A 20,405-nucleotide genomic window follows, 5' to 3' on the forward strand; every position below is an offset into this window, starting at 1 on the left:
TTACAATGTCGTAACTGCGAGACTGAATTCACTATATTGGGTTTCACTTTATTTATCTTGCACGATCTACTGATTTGTCTGTATCCTCTTGTCTAGCCATAACTAGGCTCTTCCTGAATCCACTACTAACTACTCGTTGGTCCATTCTCATATCTATATTCCACGTAATCTCTCTTGGGATATGTCCTTTGTCTTAACTTACCTCTCGCACTGGCTCCTTATGTATCAGGTATTCATTCGTACTTATTTATCAATAACATCCTGGTCGAGATCCTTTACTTCCCCTCCCTGCCGTTGTGCTTGCGTAATGTTCTGGAGTCGTAACCTATCTGTGGGATTTGAATAAGTGAAATCTCATCCTTTTCTCATTTTTATCACATTCTTCCTTTACTATTCCATAGTTCCCTGAATCATATAACTCCTACTTAATACCATATCACATCATCTTTCCCCATTTCTTCATCTTTGGCGTCTTTTCACATATTCACTGACTCTTACTATCCTTGCGGTGATCCTTCTATATCTAGAATAACGAAATTTCTTACTCACGAGGGTGACACCTAGTGTAAGTGGCACACTTAGTTCCTTAAGCTTAACTCTTCTCACAATTCTTGCTTTAGTGAAGCGTCTTCCTGAATGAACTTTAAAGGTTATTCTTTTGTTGTCCATTCTATTATTTCCGAAATTAAAGCGACTAGCGTATCCGACTATTATAAAATCCTTCGGAAATGTCAGCTAACGCTAACATTCCATCCATCATTTTGGGTTACTCTAACCCCACGTAGATCCTAATATCCCGTCCTTCTCTTAAACTATATATGTTGGCTCCCATGGAGCATAACTGAGATGGGTGTGCCAATTGTACATACCTCTGTTACAATTGAAGGTAACTAAAAATACTTATATTTCTCTGCCTGAATTGTAAATACTGATTATCTTCACTAATTAGGTACCTCATACCCTTCTTTACCTTGCTTCTTTTACTTTTTAAAACTTGTATCTACCTTCTGATTCTCTTATTTCTTTAAACCATATGGGTGGATATTCATACCTTAGGGCTCCTTATCAAGAAGCTTACATGTCTTAGTACACACATGATCTACTGAAGACCTCACATTTACTCATTATAAGCTTGATGCAAAATTGAGTTCCTCTGACTCAACTCTTCCATAACTACAGTCAATCTCTTACCAGTTGTCTTTCTAGATGTAAGTATCGTTGTATTACAAATAAAATAGAATTTAGGAGTTTGAATTCTTACAACTGAGCTTTACCACACGATATAGAGTAGAAAGAAAGAGTGACAGTCCTAAATGCCCTGTAGCCTCCTGCTTATAAGTGTGGTGCACAACACACCCATAAACAAGACTCTACTAGACACGACTTGTAGACTCTCTAGGACAGAACTACTATGATACCACTTTTGTCATGACCCAAATCGGAGGGCCACGATGGGCACTCGGTGCCTTACTCAACCGAGTACCAACGTAACATATCTTTCTTATCACACCATCATAGGTAAATGGGCCAGAAGGGCCATCATGGGATAACTGGAATAAAACATAAGGGAATACTAGACATAGGACGACCAACATGATATAGAAACTTATACATGTGACATACAGGCCTATAAGACCGATATGATCATTTGTACACTCAAAACATAGGCCAACAAAGGCCATACAAGTATCCATATATATGACATATGTCTACAAGCCTCTAAGAGTACATAAACGTCATAAAGGTCGGGACACGACATACCAATCAATACATGTCCAAATCATACTGACCAAATAGGCAACTCCGGAGCAAGTGGAGTGCACCAACACCTTCCGCTGAGCTGATAGCCTACTAGGAGGACTGTCAACCTGTCTATCGGGACATGCGGGCATGAAATGCAGTGTCCCAAGGCAAAAGAGACGTCAGTACAAATAAAGTACCGAGTATGAATAAAGCCATTTATGAAAGTTATGTGTTTGCTCTTTTCGTTTGTATTTTATGGATCATGCCAAAAGTAAAGTAGGGATAGCCTTAACATACCTTTGTCATTTACCTAACCACACGATGTCGGTTCAGCCCGTTAGTATTTCAATCAACAAAAATAAGGGACCATTGTTAAGCTTACGGAAGCTAGAACTCAACACAAATGAGCGATTAGCTCATCTACGAAATTTTGGACAGCACCTCCCCTTATTCTTTTCACTTTCCTCAAATCCACAAACAAGACCAACATGTCCAGAATGTCAACAAACATATATATATCAATATCTGACCTCATATTCATTACAATACATCGCCAAAATAGTCCACACCATCTCACCTAACAACCATTACAATACATTACCAAAACAGTCCACACCATCTTACCCAACAACCAAGTTCTAACTTGCACTTTCCAAGTCTTCTCTTCTTCCAAACACATCAACCACAATAGCAATAGTATTAAGTAAGCTATTTCTACAGATTTTCAGCCATAAAACATCAAGAATTTAACTCCAAAATAGTCCAGCAACTACAACACTTCAACATGAAGTTCAACCTACTTCACAAGTTCCCTTTATCAAATCAACTAGATATACATAGATGATCTTAAATATATATAGGAGAAGTTAAACCTTACCTTGGCATCAAGAATACTTGTCCAACTAAGCTTTAATTCAAGATCAAACAATCTCTTTACCCCAACAACAAAGTAGAGAGATAACTAGGTGATCTTGATCTTCCAAGAGAGAAATCACCTTACCAACTTGTGGATTTTGTCTTGAACCCTAGGATAACGTTAAGAGAGGTCTTGGGATAATATTTTGGAGATCCTTCACGTTACAATAAAGAGAGAGGGGTCCTAAATTGTTTTCTAAGTGAAATCTCTATGTATATATGGCCCTACTAATGGTCTTGGCCGATGGGTTGGGCTGCCCATCTCTATCCTTTTACTTTCCCCTTTTAATTTAGTTCACAGACACTAAGTAGGTGATGCACCTACTTGTCACCTACTTAATCAAGTAGGTGATACATGTTGGTACTTTTTCCATTTTGAAACATGTGTCTTATCCTCATTAAATAATTTAGACATGAATCGAGTAGCTCAAGCAAGTAGGATGAAAAGTAAGTTGGTGAAGCAGGCACGTCGGGTAAGCAATCAACTCGTTTTTATTTGTCCAAAATCTCCTTTCTCACGTTTAAGTGCATCCGTCCTCAACCTAGTCGTTTGTATATTGAGCGGAAATATGGGATGTAATATCATTAGATCACTTTATATAATATCAAAGAGAATCTTATTTCGGAGCATACATCAATTGACTTACGACATACTTTCACATACAAAAACATGGGGTGTAACAATCGAGTTGCCTTCATGTGTTCCTGGAACTTGGGTATATGGGTGATCATTGATCAAAGTTTGAGGGGGATCGGGGGTTAGTTGTGGTGCGTTTTGAGGGATATGATAAGTGATAGTTTGTGAATACTGGGTTGGATGATGGTGTTGTTGTTGAGAGGTTTGTATTGGTGGCGGGTTATGGTTTTGAGGAGGTGCTGGATTGTGATACTAGTGCATTGCGGGGGGATTTTGTGGAGCTATGGATGGTGGATTTTGGGGTTGGGTGTTTTGCGGTGGTGTTTGGTTCTGAGTGGTTGTGTTTTGCTGGTTGATGTCAGGAATATTTAGAGTAAGGTAGAAGTTTGCGAGATTTCAGACCTGCTCAAGCTCACCTTGTAACTCCAAGATTTTCTATTCCAAACGTAAGATCAACTCATTCTATCATGGCGTACTTCTTCCATCTAAGGTTTCAATATTCTCTGCCATGGTAGCATTGTCTTTTCGATTACTATTTAGATCATCCATCTTCCCTTTGCCTTTGCCTTTGCTTTTCGGGTCGCTAGGTAGAGGACCTCTGGATCTGGTGTGGTATGCTGATGATGTCAGAATGCACGAACCAACCTCTGGTAATGGGAGTAATCAAAAGAAAGAAAAACAAATGGTAACCAAGTTAATAAGACGAAGTAAAAGAGTGTTTGCAATATTTAAGCAGGTATCACGTATGGTCATGCAATAATTCGTGTCCAAATTTGGGGACCTCATTGTGCCTGAGGTAGGCCTAAGTGACACATAGACTTAGAGAAAATTCATGCCAACTTTGTCTTATTCCATTAATGCGAAAATAAGCCAAATCAATCTTTCACTAAATCGAAATAATAATTATAAAGTCACTAGTGGAATTAAACCTTATTACATCGAAATGTAACAAAATCTAATCTAGAAAGCAGTAAAGCACATTATCTCCTAGTCTATCACATTTCTCAGATCGTGCATGTCGAGTAGCAAGTAAGCCATTGCCAGATTCCCTACTTCATCATGATCCATGCCTTGATAATCCCAAAGCCTCTTTCTCATCTTCCCCTCTAGCTCCATCAGTCCTTACTCTAGATGCTCAAACCTCTTTGTCGACTTATTTGCAATCTCCTTCTATTCTCTAATCGCCTCCATGTCCACCTTATGATGTTCTAGATACTTAACTTCAGATTCGAACACTCTTCTACGTACCTCTTGTACTTCACATGTGCCTCAGCCACCTCATCTATGATCCTATCTTTCAGATTGACCCCCGATTTGACGTCCCCGGCTATGTCATCTTCCAGCCATGAGAGATAGTAGTACATATGATCACCGTGATACCTTTATGGATCAATAGTCTCTCCCTTCATGATGATCTTTTGATTCCACATGTGTTGGGCATCAAACTTGAATAGGATGACATCTCATTTGAAATCTGCTTTATACTGAACCATGTTGGAAACCCGATGTATGACTAGTTTCCTCCCATCTTGCCCCATTACCCTTATAGGAGCATAAGGGTAAATGCCTCGCATCCCGATCATCACTAAGTGAGTGGTTCCTTTGGATCTGATGATGAACTCGCTACTAGGAAACTAGTCAAACATCCAATGCACTTGCTAGTCTGTCAGATTACTGAAGAAACGCACCTAGCCTGTATCATTTCCAAGATTTCCAAACCTGTCTGGAATGAATAACATCATCTTTGGATGATGAATAGCTATGTAGTCATTCAGTGGCCTCTGTAGAAGCTCCTTGCGATAACCACCTCTCTGTAACTGTTCCAGCAGTCAAACTTGTAGCAAGAGATTACAACCCTCAAAATGTCTGAACCCATACTTGCATCGATCCAGAGCATGACACATCTCAGCTAAGATCATCGGTATGATAGTGTATTTCTGCCCCTCGATACCCTCCATTAAGGTCCTGGCAACCATGGCTAAGCGAGTGTGAATTCTTTCCCCTTGTATTGGAAAGATCAACAAACCCAAAAAACAAACTATGAAGACATAGACCCGATGATGCACTCATCCCAAAGAGGTTATGGATAGATCCTCATGATGCAGGAGATATGATTTTCTATGCCCATACCGCTCATATAGAAATTCAAAGGGGATGTATGATTTCTTCAAGCAGACCAGTTCGTCGTTCTTCTTAAAACCAAGCATCTTTAGAAAACCACGTGGGGTGCGATTTTCTAGCACCAATAGACCCGGACTATCCCATGGTAACTTGGCGAAGCCCCCTATTTATTCCAGGAGAGGAGTCATTTCTATATTGCCAAATCGGAAAATAACTCTCTTTTCATCCCAGAACATGGTGGAAACTTCAATTAGTCCCCTATTGGGTTGAATATACAACAATGATGGCAAGTTACCCAGTACTCTCCTCACATGATATCTTTCACATGGTGCAAGGTCATTCCAATAGTCAATTAGCAAAGGTGGTATATTCTGGACCATACCAAACCTAGGTATTTCGTGCTTCATTTTCTGCAAACAAATAAAAGTTAGCCCTTTCCCCCTCCAGATTCAACTATTTGCACAACAATGGTCAACATGTTGGCACGTTTTCTCCAAGTAATGAACATAATATGATGGTGTCATTTGGGATTATGGAGATCTCGTTGGACTTTGGACAAGGTTTATCTAAGCGGGTTGATGCGTCAATGATGCCTCAATCCATACTAAGTTTAGCATGATGCATGTACATTTCAAATCAGAGTGTGGTTTCTAAAAGGGTCTGACTGGTACTCTCAAGTGGATAACTTGAGAGGTAAAGGCATGGGACCATCGAATGCATCGCTGGTCGACTAGTCTACCGCTAATAAGCCTTTTCGTTTTAAAAAGGGTATTTTTGGGAAAGCGCGGACACTTATCAAGCGCCGCTATGTTGAAAATAAGCACGAGTGGAGTATGATATTGGAAGCATTCTTTATGCAAAAATAGTAACACGTTACCAAATATTTTCATAATGAAAATGCGTAAAAATAGTAAATAAAATGAACAGGAGAAAGAAAAGAAAAAAGGAAAGACAAAAGAGAGAAGTCAGTTTAACTCATGAAAATGTGCGAGAACATAATTAAATGAAGCAAATAGGGAGATAGGGATGAGAGAGACATGATATAGCAGTCTTAAAGAAAATGAAGGAAATGGAGAGGGGATGTACAAGTTTAAGCAAATAAAGGAAATAGAGAGAGGATGTACACGTCATAACAGTTTAAGCAAGTAAGGGAAATAAGGGGGGGGATGTAAATGTCATCAAATAATTCATTAATCCACATAAGCCAACTTCATTATGGTAAGAGCTTAAGTATTTCCCCAGCAGAGTCACCATGCTGTCGTGTCCCTTTTTTCTTTCGAAGCGGGTTTCGACATGTGACAACTCTTTAAAATGGGTATTAAAAGAGAAGAGTCGCCACCTAATGATTTTGTGGTGCGTTAGGAAACCTATTTGCAAATAACTCTGTTTAATTAGTCTACATCACCAAATATCGGGTAAGGGCACAAATTACCTCAAAGAGAAGGTGTTAGGCACTCTTCGAGGTCCAGAACTGCGGGTCCCAGCTGAAATTTATGCTATGTGAGATTATTGGATTATAATTATCCCATGTGATCATGTAAGCGAGGGAAGACAAGGAATTTCAAAGTTCTACTATGATGTAAACAAGTGTCAAGAAAATTGCGCAAGAAATAAACTGTATATAAAGAACCAGTTAGAGTCTTTAGAGGTTACATGGTAATACTTAATTATTCTAAGTCCAAGAGACACAAAGCATACAATAAACGTATAAAAGAAGGGGGTCCTAAGTTTTTTAGCCTAAAGGATCACCCCGTGCAATGTAAATAATACTTCGTAACTCCCTTAGGGTAGGGGTTGCTCATATTATTCAGCTGGCATAGACTATCATCTCCTGCTACCCAATTACTATGTTAAACTTTTTTACTTAAAGCGATCTAATACAATTCTAAATCGTGTAGGGGTTTCTCATATTACGATCTAATACTTCGCAACTCCCTTAGGGTAGGGGTTGCTCATATTATTCTAGGCATGTCATCTAGCCGGGCAGTATAATAAAACAACAGAAGTGGTCGATTAGTTAATTAATTAGAGCCCTATAGTCATGGTATCTAGATAAGAATTAGCAAAGGAATGTATTGATACATCCTATAGGCATACTGTCTAATAATTAAACAAGTAGTTATTGGCGTTTGGTTCCTATAGACATGATGTCTAATAGTGCACAACAGTAGACATGGAAACATGTACAACATTTACTCAAACCAACATGATTTGAATAGTATACGGGTATTAGACAAGTTAAGTGAGGTGTGTGATTTCCTATAGTCATGATTTCTAAGTGTAGCACATCAAACAAACATCAAGCAAGGCAATTACACCCTATGGACATGTTTTCTACCCGTTTATGCAAGAATTAGGATACCCCAACCCCTTTTCACTAAAACACTCAAATATTACATAATTGGGATGACTACAGGCCCAACAAATAGAGCAGACCAAAGAAGAGATAACCCAGCACTGCCTGGGCCTTCAACAGGCTCGTTCCTCACACAAGTAGCAGACCCAGACCCAAACTCAGCTCAAACATTGGAGAGTATGTCCATTTGCACAACCCAAAGCCACACATGGACTCATATCAAGCTCAACAATTATAATATTGACCACTTAACCAAATAAGTCAATGGACAACGCATGGAAATTAAGTAAACAGCCCTAAAGCAATACTTCATAGAGACAGGATTGTGTAACATTTAGCAGGATTCATAAACACATTGACATTTCAGAAGCAAGATTGACGAGATTGGTTAAGCAAAGAACATGAAACTATGAGAGCCAACATACTTGATTTCCAACATGGTAAATGCATTATAGATTAAACCATTAGGCAGGTTCTAGCATGCTAAAGATAGACATAACACTAGGAGAGTTAGGGAGACATGCCATTTGTGATTAATAGGGTAAACATACTAGACGCATTCGAGATGAACATGCTAAGTTTTTTCCAGAATGAGTTCAGAATGGAGCATGATCCATAGTTAGCCTAAAAATGGATTTTGAACCGAAGAGTCTAAGTTAGGAAGGTCAAACAGAGTCATATTAAGGTAATGACAATTACACATAACAAACAAACAAGCAAACAATCAATAGGAAGCTTAATCATGCTGAGTGTAACACAAAGATCCCCAGGTCCAAAGGTATCATGGTAGGAAGACACATTAACTCCAAACTAACATATCAAACAGACATTAGGACTATCCTAGTTCACCATATAGGAAAAATAGGTTGAATATATTGAGATTCCTCCTAGTAGTCTTAAGCAATTAGTGAGCACATGGTGATAGCATAACATTAGAGTTTACAAACAACAAAGAGACCTAGTTGGGATAGTATTAGCATATAGATTCCTCATGAATTGACTCTAAGAAAATAACAGATTGCACATGAAGGACTCGACAGAAAGTAGTTCATTTGGACAAATTCTAGGCATGAATTAGTTCCTCACAAGAATCTAAGGCATAGACTCATAACAAGCAACAAGTATAAGTAACCAGCTATACATAAACATAATGATTCGAAGTCATTCAGGTTGGACACATATAATGGGCATGAATTAAGGCTAGCAGTGGTAGGAGAGCATATTATGCTAAGCATTTTGACAGTATTATCACATGATTTGTAGAGAAACAACAAGTTATGCATAAAGGATTCAATGGGAAGAGAGAAATTCTGAGCAAGAACGTAGTTTCTTAAGGGGTTTAGTATAAGAAATTAAAACAAGGTGTAACAAACATCAATTAGGTTTAATTACAAACCAAGCAAAAGTCATGAATCAACTTAGCTAGCTATGCATGAGTTAAAATCAGGACTTGCACAGAGTTGGAGCTATTGACACCGCAGAATGGTATTCAGACAAACAAGTTTGTATACAAAGTGGCATAATATCAAAATTACATTAATTGAAAGAAATCCAAGTAGCACTAGTGCACATATCACAAACACAAATAGAAAGAAGTAGAATTATGAGGGTATGAAGTACTAACAAGTTGCAAACAAAGCGAACAAAGAATGAGAAACTCAAAATCTCAGAAATAGCGGCGATTGCAGGAGAACAATGAAACCCCAAATCTCTAGTGCTTCAGAGTTCACAAGAGCCTCAAAGTGGGCTCCGAGCAGTGCTTGCACTGGAGGAGGATAATGAACGGATTCTGGTAGCCTTGGCTTTCAGCCGACCAAAATCAAAAGTCTAAGAAAAGTATAGAATGAGTGAGAGTGAGAGAATAATAATATCGATTCCGGTCTCTCTAGGGGAATAAGGGGAAGGGGTTTATATAGTGTTGATACCGGGTAAACAAAAATTGAAAGAAGACCAATCATGCAGAATAAGGAAAGAAAATCAGTTATATAGAATAAGGAAAAGACCACATGAAAACAGATTTCAAATCGGATTAAGGCAACGAATAAGGAAAACTCTAATCAATCTGGAATCGATGGAGATGTGCATCAGAGAGATACTCCGTAACCTTTGATGCACCTAGCCGGAATCCCGCACGATCTTCAAGATCGAGCCCATTTGGACCCGATTTATACGAAATACACCTTCCATAGATGTAACAATACTTATTATTACCATATTGGAGCGGTAAGAATTCAGAAAAGGTAAGAACATCTCTGGTTCGAGGGGGAAATGCAGAGAAAAGGGCGAGAAAATTCCGGTCGCTAGGGTTTAGCTTTAAGAGACGAAAAGTGAGTGTTTGAGGGAAGCTGCGGGGTTGAGAATGGGCTAGGGTTTTGGTTGAGGAGATATAAGGAGGAAGGGGGAAGTGTTGTGAGCCGTTGATCATTTTTGATCAACGACAAAGATTGACACGAGCTGGGTCAGGTGTAGCGGGTCGTGGACTGAGACAAACCTATTGGGTCGTTTGATTTTGGGCTTTTGGGGGTCGATTGGGAATGGGCATGTTCTTTTGGACCTTAATTGGTCCAAACGTTATCCCTATATTGGGTTATAATTTACAATATACGAAATAAATTATAAAAAATAGATATTTAATAAATAAAATCTTATTTAAGACATTAAAACAACAGCCAAACTTAAAATCTTATCTGAATGCTAAAAGCCAAGCTTGACAATCTTTAACTTTTTGTGTGGGGTGTAACATCATCCCCACCTTCGAAACATTCATCCTCGAATGTTGAATCATAGTCACTCCTTGTAAACTTCTTTAGACATTTTGGATTGTTTCCACCATGGTAGTCTCATCGTTGTCTCCCATTGCATGGAACAAATGGGGGTACCGGGTTCTCATGTCTTCTTCGGCTTTCCAGATCATTTCTTCTACATAATTGTTCCTCTAAAGTACTTTAACTGAAGCTACCTTTTTTCTTTGTAGTTTGCGCACTTGACGATTTAGGATAGCCACCGGAACTTCTTCATACGATAGGTCCTATGTAACTTGAATATCTTCAATAGGGGTAATACGGGATGGATCACTCAAGCACTTTTGAAGCATATACACATGGAATATCGGATGCATTGCTTCCAATTCCGGGGCAACTCAAGCTTATAGGCCACTTGACCGATTTTTTGAATAATTCAATATGGTCCAATATACCGAGGACTAATTTTGCCTTTCTTACTGAATATCATCACGCCTTTCATAGGCAATAACCTTAAGAACATCCAGTCTCCCACAACAAACTCTAAATCTCGTTGTCGGTTATTCGAATAAGATTTTTGTCTTCTTTGAGTGCTCAATTGAAGACCTCAAATTATTTTCACCTTTTCTACAGCCTGTTGTACCAACTCAGGACCCAATTACTTTGTTTCACCAACTTCGAACCCGCCGATAGGAGATCTGCACTTCCATCCTTATAGTGCTTTATATGGTGCCATCCAAATACTAGCATGGTAGCTGTTGTTGTAGGAAAATTCGATGAGTGGTAGATGGTCCTCCCAATTTCTTTTGAAGTCTAGAACACAGGCTCGTAACATGTGCTCGAGCGTTTGAATAGTGCGTTCGCCCAGGCCATCTATTTGTGGATGAAAAGCTGTGCTAAGGTTGATCCTCGCACCCAATCCTTTTTGAAATGATCTCTAGAAGTTAGCTGTAAATTACGCACTTCTATCCGATATGATAGAAATCTGAACCCCGTGGAGTCGAACTATATCTTTGATGTATAGCTTAGCATAATCTTCAGCTGAAAAGGTATTCTTCACTGGTAGGAAATGAGCTGACTTGGTGAATCGATCCACGATGACCCATATGTAATTATATCTTTGGTGTGATCGCGACAATCCAGTAATAAAATCCATGTTGATCATCTCCCATTTCTAGGTTAGAATTTCCATTGAAGCAGTCTTCCTGCTTTTCGATGTTTAATTTTAACTTGTTGGCAGTTTGGATACCGAGTGACATATTCAGCTATGTTCCTCTTTATACCATTCCACCAGTATAGCTATTGAGATTCATGGTACATCTTTGTTGACCTCGGGTGAATAGAATACCTGGATCAATGAATCTGTGCCATGATCTGCTCTCGGAGTCCCCCGACATTGGGCACACACAACTGCTCCTTGTATCGAAGGACTCCGTCCTCATATAACTCAAACACTTGCTTCATTTGAAAGGTAATGATATCTCTTATTTTCACCAGGACTGGATCGTCGGATTTTCGTGCCTTTACTTTTGCCACTAATGAGGACTCGGCGACATTCTAAACTATGGATCCTCCATTACCGGTATCGATAAATCGTACACTTAAGTTGGCCAACCGGTACAAGTCTCTAGTCATTTCCAACTTATGTTTTTTCACATGTCGTAGACTGCCTATGGATTTCCGACTTAGCGCGCCAGCCACAATGTTTGCCCTCTCGAGGTGGTATAGAATATCAACACTGTAATCCATTAATAATTCAAGCCATCTCCACTGCCTCAGGTTTAAATCGTTTTGCTTGAATATGTACTGCAAGCTCTTGTGATCGGTTAATATATCGACATGAACTCCATACAAATAGTAACGCCACATATTCTAGGCAAATATAACAGCTGCAAGCTCCAAGTCATGAGTTGGGTAATTCTGCTCGTGTTTCCTTAGTTGTCTTGACACATATGTAATATCTCTCGTGTGTTGTATTAAAACACTGCCTAATCCCATTACAGAGGCATCACAATATAAAACGTACCCCCCGAGTCCTTTAGGAAGAGTTAGAACTGGCGACGTGGTCAACCTGTTCTTTAATTCTTGGAAGCTCTTCTCACAAACATCGGCCCACCAGAATTTTGTTGCCTTATGCGTCAACTTCGTCAATGGAGCAGCTAAAGATGAGAAATTCTCCACAATCAACTGGCTAAGCCCAAGAATCTGTGTACCTCAGTAGGAGTTGTGGGCCTCGGCCAATTCTTAACTGTTTCAACCTTTTGTTTATCAACTTTAATACTATCACCTGATACTATATGCCCAAGAAAAGTCACTGAGTCCAGCCAGAACTCACACTTGGAAAACTTAGCATACAACTTGTAATCCCGGAGTGTGCGTAGGAGCTTTCGCAAATACTCTGCGTGCTCTGCTTCTGATCGATAATACACCAAAATGTCATTTATGAACACACTCACAATGATATCCAAAAATGGCTTAAACACCCACTTCATCAGATCCATAAAAGCCCCGCGGTGCATTGGTTAAGCCAAAGGACATAAGGAGAAACTCGTAGTGGACATGTCTAGTCCGAAAGGCTATCTTTGGAATATCTTCTTCCTTGATCCTCAGCTGGTGATACCTAGACATGAGATCGATATTCAAAAAATACTTATTGCCTTGCAATTGATCAGACAAATCATCGATCATTGGGAGCAGATAGTTGTTCTTAATGGTTACCTGATTCAGTTATCGGTAATCAATACACATCCTCAACGAACCATTTTGCATTCGGACAAATAGCACTGGGGCTCCCCGTGGGGAAGTATTTGGTCAGATGAAGCCCTTATCTATAAGATGTTTCAATTAAGTTTTTAAATCCTTCAACTCGGCAGGAGCCATCATGTACGGAGGGATAGATATCAGTTGGGTATCGGGTGGCACATCGATGGAAAACTCGATCTCTCTTTCGGGTGGGATACCCAGGAGCTCTTCAGGGAATACATAAGGAAATTCACTAACCACTAGAACCGACCAGAGGGTGGGAGTCTTTGCCTCCACATCCTGAACTCGCACCAAATGATAAATACACCCCTTCGAAATCATCTTCCGAGCCTTAAGGTAAGTAATAAACTTCTCTCTTGGAGATGCAACATCAACCTTCCATTCAATGAGTGGTTCTCCTCGAAACCTAAAGTGAACGACTTTCGCCCAACATTCAATGGTAGCATAACAAGAAGCCAGCCAATCCACACTCATAATGACATCAAATTCCATCATCTCTAATTCATTCAAATTAGATAAGATGTGATGGTCATAAATCATCACATCGCAACCTCGATATACCCGCGTAACTATCATAAACTCACCTATGGGCATGGACACTTCAAACGGCTAATGTCATAAATCGGGCTTTTTACCGCATTTACTAGCAACAAATGGAGAAATATACGACAATGTGGAACTAGATCTATTAGGGCGTACATGTTAATAGAGAATACATATAGTATACCTATAACCACATCTGGTGATGAATCTAGTTTCTGTCGTCCCGACAATGCATAGATGCAGGTTGTCCACTGAATTAGACGCTCTACTCCTACATCTACCTATTCCTACCGACGGTTTCATGCCTTGCTTATGAGGGCGTGCTGATGATGACAAAGCTGTTGCAGATCCTGTTGGTGGGATCATGTTACCCACATTCCTTACTGGGCAAAAATGCATAATATGACCGGGCTGCCCACAAGAATAACATACATCTTAACCCTGGCGGCAAAGGCCAAAATAGTTCCTACTATATCGCCCGCAATGCGGCACCAAGGCCTCATCCTACTAAGGTCCCCACTTGATTGTGAGCTCTGTCCTCGGGGATTCTGACCCTGACCAGAGTGAGTGATATGATCACGATGCTGACCCTGGACTGTATTGTTGCCTTAGCTACTAGATAAGATGGGTGCCGGGGAAACAGAGTCTAAACTCACCTCATGACTCACCCATATCACCTGTGGACCAGGCTCTCTTAGGCTTGAATGCGTGCAATGTCCATGTTCAGATTTAGAGAAGCACTGGTACACTCATTAATCAAATGTGGTTCCAAACCACCCACAAACTGATGTACTCTATCACTATCTCGGCCACAACCAAAGGAGTATACTTAGACAAGGAGTTAAATTGCATGTTGTACTCCCGAACACTCATGTTACCCTGCTCCAAATGTAAGAATCTGTCTTGTTTAGCTCGGTGGAGCTCAATAGGCAAATACTGTTGTAGAAAGGCCTCAGAAAACTCCCTTCATCCAACTTGTGGGGCAAGAGATCCCTAGATTGCTCCCAAGTTTCATACCAAGTCACAACAATATCCCTCAATCTATTAGTGGCAAGCTTTACGGACTCAGTATCTGTGTCCGCTGCATCTGATCTAGAAAAGTCTGGGGATCTTAGTGTGAATATATTCCTGTAAACACTAGGGTGTCTAAATTTATGAAATCGTGAACTCTCATACTGACTTCTCTATCTGAGGTGGCAGAGGCCTATCGTTGGGCATGGGAGGCCAATAACCGCATCAACAACTGTATTGCACTTCTCATGTCCAAATCCTATTCAGTAGTAACCGAAGGAGGAACAAGAGGTACATTAGTTTCTCTATGTTGTTATGGGGGTAGTGGTGTTGTCCCCAAAACTTGAGTATCAGCCTCATCGTGAGGTCTATGCTGACCCATAGGGGCAGGTGGCACCTGGCTGGTGCCTTCTTCTTCTTCTTCTTCATTCAAATCCTGAATAACTGCCTAACGTCTCATGTTAGGCATTGCTATAAACATAAACAAGATGTGGATTAGAAATGAATACTTACGACCCCACTCTAGCGCACGATCTAGATTAGAAGCAAAGGTATTCACCGTAGATAACCCGTAGCCTCATCTTTATAAGTATGGTGCACAACATACCCATAAATAAGACTCTAGTAGATACGGTTTGCAGACTCCTTAGGACAAACCTGCTCTGATACCAAATTTGTCACACTCCAACCTTGGGAGGTGCGACCGATACACGACGCCCGAGGATCCATGCGAACCGACGTCCATACTTATATCTATCTAATTATGAAATCTGGGCCAACGAGGCCTCCAAGTAGTAATACCAGAATTTAATATGTAGACATCTGACTGAGAAAGGAACATTAACATTTATACAACTTCTCAACTATTACCAACATGGTTATGACCAATCCTTACATACATGTTAACACTGGTGTGTAAGCCTCTAAGAGTGCCAGGAAAATATACATATATGTAAAAATTGGTCGGGACAAGGCCCCACTGTACCCAAGATAACTGAAACATATACTTCGGTACCTATCGAATTCTTAACAGCTACTCCGAATATGTGAAGAGAAATGACCAACAGCCGGAACGAACACCTTACTAGGGAGGGACGTCACTAGGTCTATCTGTACTTATGGGCATGAACACAACACCCAAATAGACGGGCGTCAGTACGAAACATGTACTGAGTATATAAAAGAGGTAACATAGGTAAACCAAAGGCATAGCATAAGAGATAAAATTATACAAGTTTTAAAATGATTACCGTGGACAAGCCACCAAGGGCGTACACTGCTATAACCATGGATCATGAATGATGCAAGCTATTGTAAAACTAATATATATATATATATATATATATATATATATATATGGCACACACTTTTTTTTCATACCTAGCCTTATAGAGGACTCGGTCGTACCCGGCCTCAGGAGGGTTATACTCGTTCTCAGCAGAACTCGGCGTAACATGCCTCGAGAGGACTCGGTAGAATCTCACTTCACACATCACTCCATACCCGGTCTCATAGAGGACTTGGTCATACCCAGCCTCAGGAGGTTTCGACTGTACTCGGTCTCAACAGGACTCGGCGTAGTGGGCCGCATAAGGACTCGGTAGCCTCACTTCACACATCATCGTACCTGGCAACACAAGGGCTCAGTAATATCTCATATCATCTCTCATCATACCCAATTGATTAGTGGTTGCACAATAGGTGCTGTACCCGGCCGACTATAGTGCTGCTCGATAATATAAAATAGATACATGTACATATATGTGCTATGCAAGTTAAATTTTGAGGAAATACCATGATTAAACTCAGAATGAATCACACACACACACACACAAACACACACATACACACACACACATATATATATATGTTTCTTTCCGACCTCAGGATACTATCTGGGAATACCTCAGACTTGAAGGAATGCCACCAGTAAGAACAATGTACAAAAGCAGAAATAACATTAATGAGATGGGCATAGAACAAACCAAATCTTGCAACACAGGAATCCTTGAAGGAGGAGAGACGTTTAAACTAAGTCATGCCAAGAAGGATAGTTGTCCTACATACCTTATTGACGAACTAGCTACGCTTCTATGTTAATTAACCCTGCCTCCAATGAATCTCCATAATCAATATAACAAGATAATAGATATTATAGTGACGATTCCAAGCTTCCTCATGCTAGATCCTACAGGGCTCACCTTTGATTTTAGTTGTAGACTGTTTCGGGGATTCTAAAGAGGATTTGAGAGCATTTTGGGTGTCTTAAAGTGGATGACACTTTCTAGAATGAAAGAGAAAGAGCTACACTGTATTTTTATACTATACCAAGTCTATAAAATTTCACTGTCCCCACATGAAAAACGGGTCGCCCAGCCCTGATAGCTACACCCGGTGGGACAGCTGGCGCAAGTATAAAGAAACCCGTAGCCACATTCTATCCTCAAACGTGTCGCCGACCGATTAGCCACGCTAGAAGCCAAACCTGCCAATCTTTAATTTTATGTGTGGGGTGTAAAATTATTGTAATGTATTGTTTTGATGAATACAATATTTGGATAGACTATATATCGTTTGTCTTCATTTCAGAATATCACGAACCAAAAATATAAAGAATAAACTTACAATATTAAAAAGAAAAAGTAGGATATGATATAGAATTATTATATAAAAAAGTTGGCTAAAGGATGAAATATTATTTTCTTCAATAATAAGGAAGGGCAAGATGAGATAAAAAAATTAGGTAACGACACGATCACACCAACCGGTCGTTACATAAAGTGATACTTTTTATTATTACATAACAACAAATTTAACAATACAAAAAAGGGCAGTCTGGTGCACTAAGCTCCCGCATTGCATGGATCTGTGGAAGGGCTGGACCATAAAGGTCTATTGTACATAGCCTTACCCTATATGTTTTCAAGAGACTATTTTCAAGGCTCGAACCCATCACTTCCTAGTCCTTTCGCAGGATACAATAAAATTTAAGTAACAACCAAAATAAATATTGTATTTTAAGTAACAATACAATACAATACAATATGTAACAATTATGCGTTACAAATATCATTTAGGTTAGCTTATTGTAAGCAGGTGAAAAATACTAAGCACTTATAAGCACTTTTATGTGTCAAAATAAATTTTACAAATAAGCAATTATGTGTATGAATAAAATTGATAATAAACAATTAGTGTTTTGGTAAAGAAGTGATGACAATGTGTTTCTGCTAAAATAACTAAAATACCTTAAAATTTTAAATTATATGGTAATTTTTTAAATAATTTTGTAAAGAAAAGAAGAACGAAGGATATGGAACAGAGAGGAAGTTAAGGATTTTTGCTTTGGGAAAGGTATTTTAGAATTTAATATTTTTTAAGGATAAAGCATTAAAATGTGCTTATAAGCTGAAAAACCATAAGTTATGAGTGACCAACTTAGGACAATTCATTAATTTTGGCTTATAAGCACTTGGAGTACTTTTCAAAAGCAAAATAATACATAATTATAAACCAGTTTGTACCAGCTTATAATAAGCTTACTCGGCCACCTTCTATCTAAGATTGGTGAAGTTAATCTACCTTAAAACCTACTCATATAGTTTATCTAGCTCTTAACACAACATGCAAATCCCTAATATATTTGAGATCAAAATAAATATTGAAAAAGTTATCAATTAGTTGGAGGCAAGTTAAAATTGAGAGGCATTCTAGATCTGCCTCTAGTATCAAATGTCAAGTTGCTCCGACCATGAAAGCAAGGACTCTAACTCTTCTTTAAACCTTGTTTTTATTGCTTTCAAGCGCATGAAAGGTATAATCGAACACATAAATCACTGCACAATGAAGATTAGGAGTCCAATTGAACAATAGCCCAACAATGATGAGAATTTAGGACTTGATTATCAATTATCATATTCACAGATAGTGACACGTGGAATTAAGTTTGACCAAGCTCTTGATTTTATTTCTACTTATGATTCGACAAAAATAAAGTTATGCACTCAATATTTAACCAAATCAATATATTTATTACTTATACATATTTTTATTATTTAATCTTGATCAAATTAATATATATTTTTACTTCAATATATCACTAACCCTAATTGACTAAAATACTATTTGGTGTAAATACCGAGCATAAGTAAGTATTTTCCTAATTTTCCACCCCACCTCATTTTCTAATATTTCTACTCATCTTCAATTACTCAAAAGGGAATTCAATTGTATCCCACTTCAATAGGGGAACCCATCATATTCCGTATATCAATTTGCACGCTTTTGAAGTAACTCAACTTAAAGAAATAAAGTGCCCCATTTTGATTGCCTTGATAAAGACACTGACATTCAAATTTTTCTTTTTTGCATATCTTTTACAGGAACTTTGATAAATCACTATAGTTTAGAGTAGAATTATCATACATAACTATAGTTTACCTACTTACTGTTCGTAGCTACTATATGAATTTCAATGTATTAATCCATTGCCGGGTTATATCACAAACACAGTTTTGATGGAAAGCTGTATCATTTATATTCGTTCGCGCATAATGATTGTATCAATGAATACATTTGATGAAAAAGCTATAGCAATAGTATTTATTCGCACTTAATGATTGTATCAATGAATACAGTTTGATATAAAAGTTGTATCAAATGTACTCTCTCTCATTTGCCGAAATAAAATGTATATACATATAAAAGAAGAAGAAAAGGACGACTTATATCTGTGAAGCCGTAAAAATTGCAACTTTCAATCTCGAATTGCAATGAAATAGCAACATAAATCCTTGACGAGTAAAAATTTTCCTGAATCAATTCAATCTCGAATTCCACCATTGATGAAGACTTGAAGCTTCAAAGTTAAAACTTGGATTTAGGAAATTAAAATAATTTCGGACTGATTATGGTTCTAAAAGTTCGAGAACATCTTAGGGAGCTTATATATCAAATTTAGGATGATTTGGTGCAAATTTAATATGGTTTTGGATTAAATTTTAGAATGTGAATTCCACCATTAATGAAGCTATGAAGCTTCAAAGTTGAAACTTGGGTTGGGGAAATTAAAATAATTTCAAAGTGGGTGTGGTTCCAAAAGTTTGAAAGAAGAAGAAATTCAGTCCTATTCTTCAAAAAAAAAGAACAGTGGGAGCATTATGTTCTCGATCTAAAAATGATGAGCCCCATGAGTCTAGATGTTCGAACACGATACGTTGGTTTGTAATCAAAAGCTAGCAATGGTTAATAATCCAAAAGCCGGTCGATTCGACTTAAAATTTTGTCTTCCACTGCATAAACTCTATGCTTCCATGGCTATTGTAGGCGAAATATAAAAGCATATATGGAAGACCCTGTGTAATGACCCGATCAGTCGTTTTGTGTATTGTAATCCCGTTCCCCCATTTATCACTTTATCTATACTCATTTGTGATTAGGTGACTTGCTGGGGTGGTTAATGTCGTTTCGGGGGTGTTTCAGATTGAATTGGGACACTTAGTCCCAAGGTTGGAAGCTTAAGTTGAATGAGTTGACCGGAGTTTGACTTTTGTACAGACGACTCCAGAATGGAGTT

The sequence above is a fragment of the Nicotiana tabacum genome, chromosome 13 (genome assembly GCF_000715075.1).
Source record: "Nicotiana tabacum cultivar K326 chromosome 13, ASM71507v2, whole genome shotgun sequence".
Taxonomy (NCBI): domain Eukaryota; kingdom Viridiplantae; phylum Streptophyta; class Magnoliopsida; order Solanales; family Solanaceae; genus Nicotiana; species Nicotiana tabacum.